General features: G+C 42.0%; 1 protein-coding gene across 4 annotated transcripts in view; it reads right to left on the bottom strand.

Moving 5' to 3' along the window:
• Positions 1 to 5,471, bottom strand: part of WDFY3 (WD repeat and FYVE domain containing 3) — a 215,066-nt gene extending 209,595 nt beyond the window's left edge. For all 4 annotated transcript variants that reach the window (XM_081959189.1, XM_081959187.1, XM_081959188.1 and 1 more), the window contains exon 1: positions 4,875 to 5,471. The gene's annotated coding sequence lies outside the window, so the exon portion shown is untranslated. The remainder of the gene's footprint in view (positions 1 to 4,874) is intronic.
• Between the last annotated feature and the right edge of the window lie 1,364 nt (positions 5,472 to 6,835).

Below are 6,835 nucleotides of genomic sequence, written 5' to 3' on the forward strand. Positions count from 1 at the left end.
TGCAAGGAATATAAACCGGTCCATTCTCTACCATTCAGTCAGAATTGAAGAGGCTTCTTGGATGAGAAGCAAAACGTCTTCAAGAAAAAGCCAGAAAGTCCAGTGGACTCTTGAAAAAGCACCTTTGGGACAAGCATGACCTGGATGACTGAGAATCTCCATAGACGTTTACCAAATTGTTACGAATTCATTCAAAGCCGTAATGCCAGCAGGTATGTTTCAAATCAAGATCAAATCAAATCAAATATTTATTACGGTCTAAACACCAGCACAGACAGACATGAGATCTCCAGATTTCTACTACAAATTGCTGCTGTCATCATTATAATCAAGATTTAGAGAAGGGGAAGAGAAGTCAGAAAAAAAACGAATAGTCTTACGACAATACTATTCACAGCGAGCTTCAATGCATATCATTTGCATCCATTTATTTTAACAATACACCCAGAAATTAAGCAACTATTTTTTTCAGTATGCAAGGGTGGCATTTGCGGGAATAGATCTCGAAATTCTCACAAAAAGTAAAAGGCACATTTCAAGAGAAACAAAGGAATGGTTTTAAAAAAACAAGGAAGTTCGAAACGCTGCCAGTGATTAAAGCAGGGGTGTCCAAACTTGGGAACTTTAAGACTTGTGGACTTCAACTCCCAGAATTCCCCAGCCACAAGTCTTAAAGTTCCCAAGTTTGGACACCCCTGGATTAAAGGAAGCAATGAAAGAGTCGAAAGCTGCAATCCAACATATGTTGCATAAAGGAACTTAGCTACAATAAGATTGTGAATATGGTTTTCAAAAAAAAACCCAAAAGTTCTATTAAATTGGGCAAATTTCTTACCCAAATAGACCTACTTAGGAACTGAATTGTAAAGTTGCAACCATTAGCACCATTCCATAGATTTCAATTATCTGTATCCAATAAGTAAAGGTAAAGGTTCCCCTCGCACATATGTGCTAGCTGTTCCTGACTCTAGGGGGCGGTGCTCATTTCCATTCCAAAGCCGAAGAGCCAGCGCTGTCTGAAAACATCTCCGTGGTCATGTGGCTGGCATGACTAAATGCCGAAGGCGCACAGAACACTGTTACCTTCCCCCAAAGGTGGTTCCTATTTTTCTACTTGCATTTTCTAGGTGCTTTCAAACTGCTAGGTTGGCAGAAGCTGGGACAAGTTACGGGAGCTCACTCCGTTACGCGGCGCTAGGGATTGAAACTGCTGACCTGCCAACCTTTCTGATTGACAAGCTCAATAAATGTGTATCCAATACACATTTAGTAATATTTTAGTATAGTTATTGCTACATATCTGATAATTTAAATCAATACATTTCAGTTTAAGTTTTCCACAATTTTTTAAGCTATTTTTAATGTTTACTAAATCTTCCTATCCACTTCAACAGTTCTGTATAGTTCCTTTATCTAATGATCATGGAAGGTACTTACTTCAAGTCTGATTGAACAGAACATTAAATCTAAGTCATCTTCAACAACACCGGAATATGAAAAAGTAAATGTCATAGAACAGGCACCAGAAATATTTTGATTATCAAAAGCATTATATACAGTATTTCAATTCAGCTAGCATCCAAGATGTAATGATTGTAGTATCTATCTACAAATCTTACCAGCTGGCTGGGTAATTCTCGGAGTTGGAAGTCCATAGATCTTAATGTTGTTAAGGTCAGGGAAACACTGATCTAAACTGTGTTAGCAGCGTGTCTGTCTACACCTACAGATCCACGCTGATTCTGCTAAAGTCTTACCCACACAAGTGCAAGGAGGAACCTCAATTTGCACACACATCTATTCTGCCAATGCAATAGTCCCATGCATCTCTGACCTCCCCAACAATTCTCATCTCTGCTTTAAAAAATAAAAGTTTGCACTGTTATCTTGATTGCTGATACACCACATTATTTGATGAGGAGTCATAGCTCAATGTTTGACAGTTCTTTGTAGGCAGAAAATTCCAGCTTTAGTTCCAAGCAAGCTAGCTAGCTGATGAGAACTAAATAGCTTGAAATAGATCTATACTAGTCTACCTTTATTTATTTATCAGCACAAATGCAACATTATATATATGTGTGTGTGTGTGTGTGTGTGTGTGTGTGTGTGTATGTATATACACGTACATATACATACACATACATACATAAATACACACATACACGTACACGGGAAGCTGTTGTCTATACATTTGACACTAGGCTGCCTTGCAAGGCCCTTTGTGGAACTTCACTCAGCAATAGAAGCTTACTTTTATTTTAACTGTGATGAAGAAATCTACGAATGCATCTAGTTTTGACACTGCTTGCCTATCTCCGCCTCCAGTTCTAATATTGTAGTCATCCTATTAAAATAGGATGTTATTTGCCTCTTTGGAAAAATTTGAAGTTTTGAAATCATTGATTTTAAGAATTGGAGCCATTAAAACAAAGAGCAAGGGATAAAAGGCAGCCATACCTATATGGTATGTTGTACTGGATTTTCCGATAGCTTCCCAGCGTAAGTGGTTTCCTATGATTCAGCTGTTATATCAGAGACACAGGGAGAGCAGAAATCGTCTATAGAACGAAACCAATTTCGTTGTATACATGATGTACAATGACGATACATAAAAGCTACACTATACTACATAGCCATTTTGTATCCTTTCTATCCCTAAGGGTATTAAACAAAACTAGGAGAGGTCATCAACTTCCCCCTGGCCCCCTCCCCAGTGAAAATTCTGCCTTAAAGAACCTCAAAGCCCTCGGAGTCATTGCCGTTCACACACAATGCAACCTTCCCACTGGGTTATGAAACCCACTGCAAAACAAACGTACAGAAGTCGCCTTACTACACTGACATTTAATGCTCAAGAAGAATGTCAAAGGATCTCCTAAAGTTCTCAGTGGAATCAAAAAAAAAAGGGGGATCCCTGAAATCGAAAGCCAGCGATCCCTACTGACAGCGAACCATTATAAAGGTTCTCTAGAGAAGAACTAAGAGGATTAATTCGTCTGAGCACAACACGTTCTCTCTTTCTTTCTTTCTTTCTTTCTTTTTTTTTAAAGCCAACCTTTTGTTCCTAGCGGCTAGTGACTTTCTCCTTGACAATATGCCTTCCCCCTCTCTTCCCCCCCCCCTCCACACTTGTATCTTTTCACACCCCACCCCACGCTATAGATCTGTCATGTTAAACCACTATATAAAAAGGCAAAACAAGACACCTCTAATTCCATTGGGATTGAGTTACCTTTTGTTATTTTTTTCCTTTCCTGCTGGGAAAGTATGGATTGAGTATAGAAAGAAGAAGCTAGAAAGAAAACAGTCTCCTTTCCGCATCTAAAAACCAACCGCTTCAAAAAAACAAACAAACATAATAATAACAACACCACAAGCCACAACTAAGCCAACGAAACCGAGCATCCTTAGTTTAACGAAGATAAAACGGTGGCGTGCAGTGAATTCTTTCTTCTTTTTTTCCTTTTTGGAATGATGATCTATATTCACTGCAGAGCCAGGGAGAGAGGCAAGCTTTTCAACGCCTCCATCCAGCAAGCATCAACCCCCTTCTGCAAACCATCTGCCCCCACCCACCCAGAGATCAGAGGAGACACCCCCCCCCTGCAAAAAAAAAAGCTTTGATTTATTTGGGATCTTGACTATTTTTCACCGTTGGTGGGGATGCAGGCCTTCCAGCCAGTTTCCAACACCAGTGTAGGAAAATAATAATAACAACGGAGGCAGTGGTACTCTGGTTTTAAAGCAGAAGAAGAAACGAAACCTTAATTATTATTTTTTTACACGATGAATCAATCCATCCATCTATCCATCCATCGGGAAGCCTGGGCTCTGGGGTTCTTTCCCTGCCCGCGGAAGATTTCCCTTCTCTTTTTATTATTATTATTATTATTATTATTATTATTTTATTATTATTTCTTTTATTCATTCCACATGAAACTCAGTCAAGGGAACATTTAAAGATGTGTCACAAATACCACCGACTGGTGCTAATGGTTGACACGGATTGCTGCCAGCGTCCTAGGAATCAACCAAGTATTTGTATTATTTATATTATTATTATTATTATTTACTTTATTCATTCAACATGAAACTCAGCCAAGAGACCATTCAAAAATGCATCACAAATGCCATTGACTGGTGGTAATGGTTGATACGGGTTGTTGCCAGCGTCCTAGGTATCAACCAAGTACTTAAGATGTATGTTATTATTATTATTATGTGGTTAATCTTTGGTAAGATTCACAGCCTTTGGGGCTGGTTGGTAACCTAACAGCTCAAGTCCTAACCAAGGACCTAGGAACTGTTAAGGTAACGTCGGAGGATATAAGTTGTTCCAAGTGGTTTTTTGTAGAGTCAGAATGTTCAAGTCAGGTAAATTTAAAATTTCCAAATAGCAAGGTAGCCCCTTAGGTATTGCTCCAAGGGCTCCATTTACAATCGGGACAACATTCGATTTCTTTTTCCACAGTCGCTCAACAACATCATCATCATCATCATCATCATCATCATCATCATCATCATCATCATTATTATTATTATTATTATTATTATTATTTCCCTCCCCCCCTTTCTCTCTCCTCCAGGATGGAGAGCCAAGATTAGCCACACCAATAATAACTATTTCCCCGCAAAAAGAAAAACCCGCACCGGGAAGCAGGAAAGCGGCGCAGCGGGGACGAAAAAAAGGTCAGGAAGCGGCGGCGGTGGCCGCTGCCGCAGCAGCATCTCTGGGAAGAAGGCGTTGGAAAGCTCGGAGCGCCGGCGCGGCCTAGGGAACAGGGATGGGGTGGGGGGGTTGGTGGAAGAAAGAGAGCGGGGGGCTAGCCCGGCTCGCCCCCACGGCCGCCCCGGCTGGAGGGAGCAGAACTCACCCGAGGCGTGGGGCGGCCCCCACGTTGGTCTTGCTCCGGCCGCGGTCAGGGAGACGGGAGCCGGCTCGGTTGCGCTGCCCTCACCGGAGAGGGGGAGGCTTCAGGACGACATGCAGGGACCCGGAGGCGAGGCGCAAGGGGAGGAGAAGGGCGGCCGTCCGCCTCCGGCTGCAGCCCGGGCGAAGGGGACGATTTGAGGCGGAGGAGGAGTAGGAGGAAGAGGAGGAAGGCAGCGCCCCCCGCCGTCGGCTCCCCTCGGCTGGCAGCTCCCAGCTCCGTCTCATCAATCAAGGCCGAGCGGAGACTCCCGGGAGGTGAGAAGGAAGGCGGCGCTCTTCCCGCGGCTGCTGCTGCGGCGGCTGCTTCTCTTCCTCCGGTTCCAGCTGCTGGTGGCCATTTTAATTCCCAGCCCTGGCCGCTGCTGCCGCCGCCGCCGCCGGTGCGCCTGGTTCCCTCCCTTCCTGTCCTCCCGCTTCCTTCTTTTCCCCTCCGCCGGCTCTCCCGGCTGCGGCCTCGATCCCTCCCCGCCGCCGCTGGAGGGCTCGCTTCTTCGCTTCCTTCCCTTCTCGGGCAGCCGCTCCCAGACCCTGGTGGGAAGTGGTCCGCCGAGCAGGCAAATAGGAAGGGGAGGAGGAGGAGGAGGGGGCGCCTCCCGGTGGCTTTTTCCGACCCAACCTCGGGAATTCTGCCCCGTTGTCCACGATCATCTGACCCAATCCTTGCGATCCTGTTTTCCGATAGGGCCAGAGAAAGGGGGAATGATGATGGTGATGATGATAATTAATAGCACCAGTCAATGGCATTTATGATGCATTTTTGAATGGTCTCTTGGCTGAGTTTCATGTTGAATGAATAAAGTTAATAATAACAATAACAATAATAATATAATTAGCTGAATAATAATAACAACAACAATAACAACAACAACAACAACAACAACAACAACAATAATAATAATAATAATAATAATAATAATAATAATAATAATAATAATAATAATAATAATAATAATAATAATAATAATCCAACGATTATGGCACAAACCAGCAGTGGTAATTCCAGTGGTAATCGGCACACTGGGTGCTATTCCAAAAGCACTGGAATTACATTTAAAACAGTTAAAACTTGACAAAATCACCATCAGTCAAATGCAAAAAGCTGCACTGCTTGGATCTGCACGTATATTACGAAAATACGTTACGACGTCCTAGGCCCCTGGGTGGGGCCCGACTAGTAATCAATGCCAAATCCGGCGAATCAACTGGCCGCTGTGATACAATTGTATAATAATAATAATAATAATAATAATAATAATAATAATAATAATAATAATAATAATAATAATATAATTAGATATATAATAATAATTAGATGCACGAATTGAAGAAAAACAGCAGAAGAAAAGAAAAACAGCAAGAAAAAATCACAAAGTACCGGGACTTGCAAATTGAAATTGAGCGACTGTGGAAAAAGAAATCGTGTGTTGTCCCGATTGTAATTGGAGCCCTTGGAGCAATACCTAAAAGACTACCTCGCTATTTGGAAATTTTAAATTTATCAGATTTGAACATTCTGATTCTACAAAAAACCGCCCCATTGGAACAGCTTATATCCTTCGACGTTACCTTAACAGTTCCTAGGTCCTTGGTTAGGACTTGAGCTGTTAGGCTACCAACTAGCCCCAAAGGCTGTGAATCTCACCAAAGATTAACCACGATATAATAATAATAATAATAATAATAATAATAATAATAATAATAATAATAATAATAATAATAATAATAATAATAATAATAGCCTACTTGAAACAGCTTATATCCTCCGACACAGTTCCTAGGTCCTTGGTTAGGACTCAAGCTGTTGAGCTACCAACCAGCCCCAAAGGCTGTGAATCTGACCAAAGATAGAAGAAGGAGAAGGAGAAGGAGAACAAGAACAAGAACAATGAGATTGGTTGAGCT

This window comes from Natrix helvetica (genome assembly GCF_964273705.1).
Source record: "Natrix helvetica genome assembly, chromosome: 7".
Taxonomy (NCBI): domain Eukaryota; kingdom Metazoa; phylum Chordata; class Lepidosauria; order Squamata; family Natricidae; genus Natrix; species Natrix helvetica.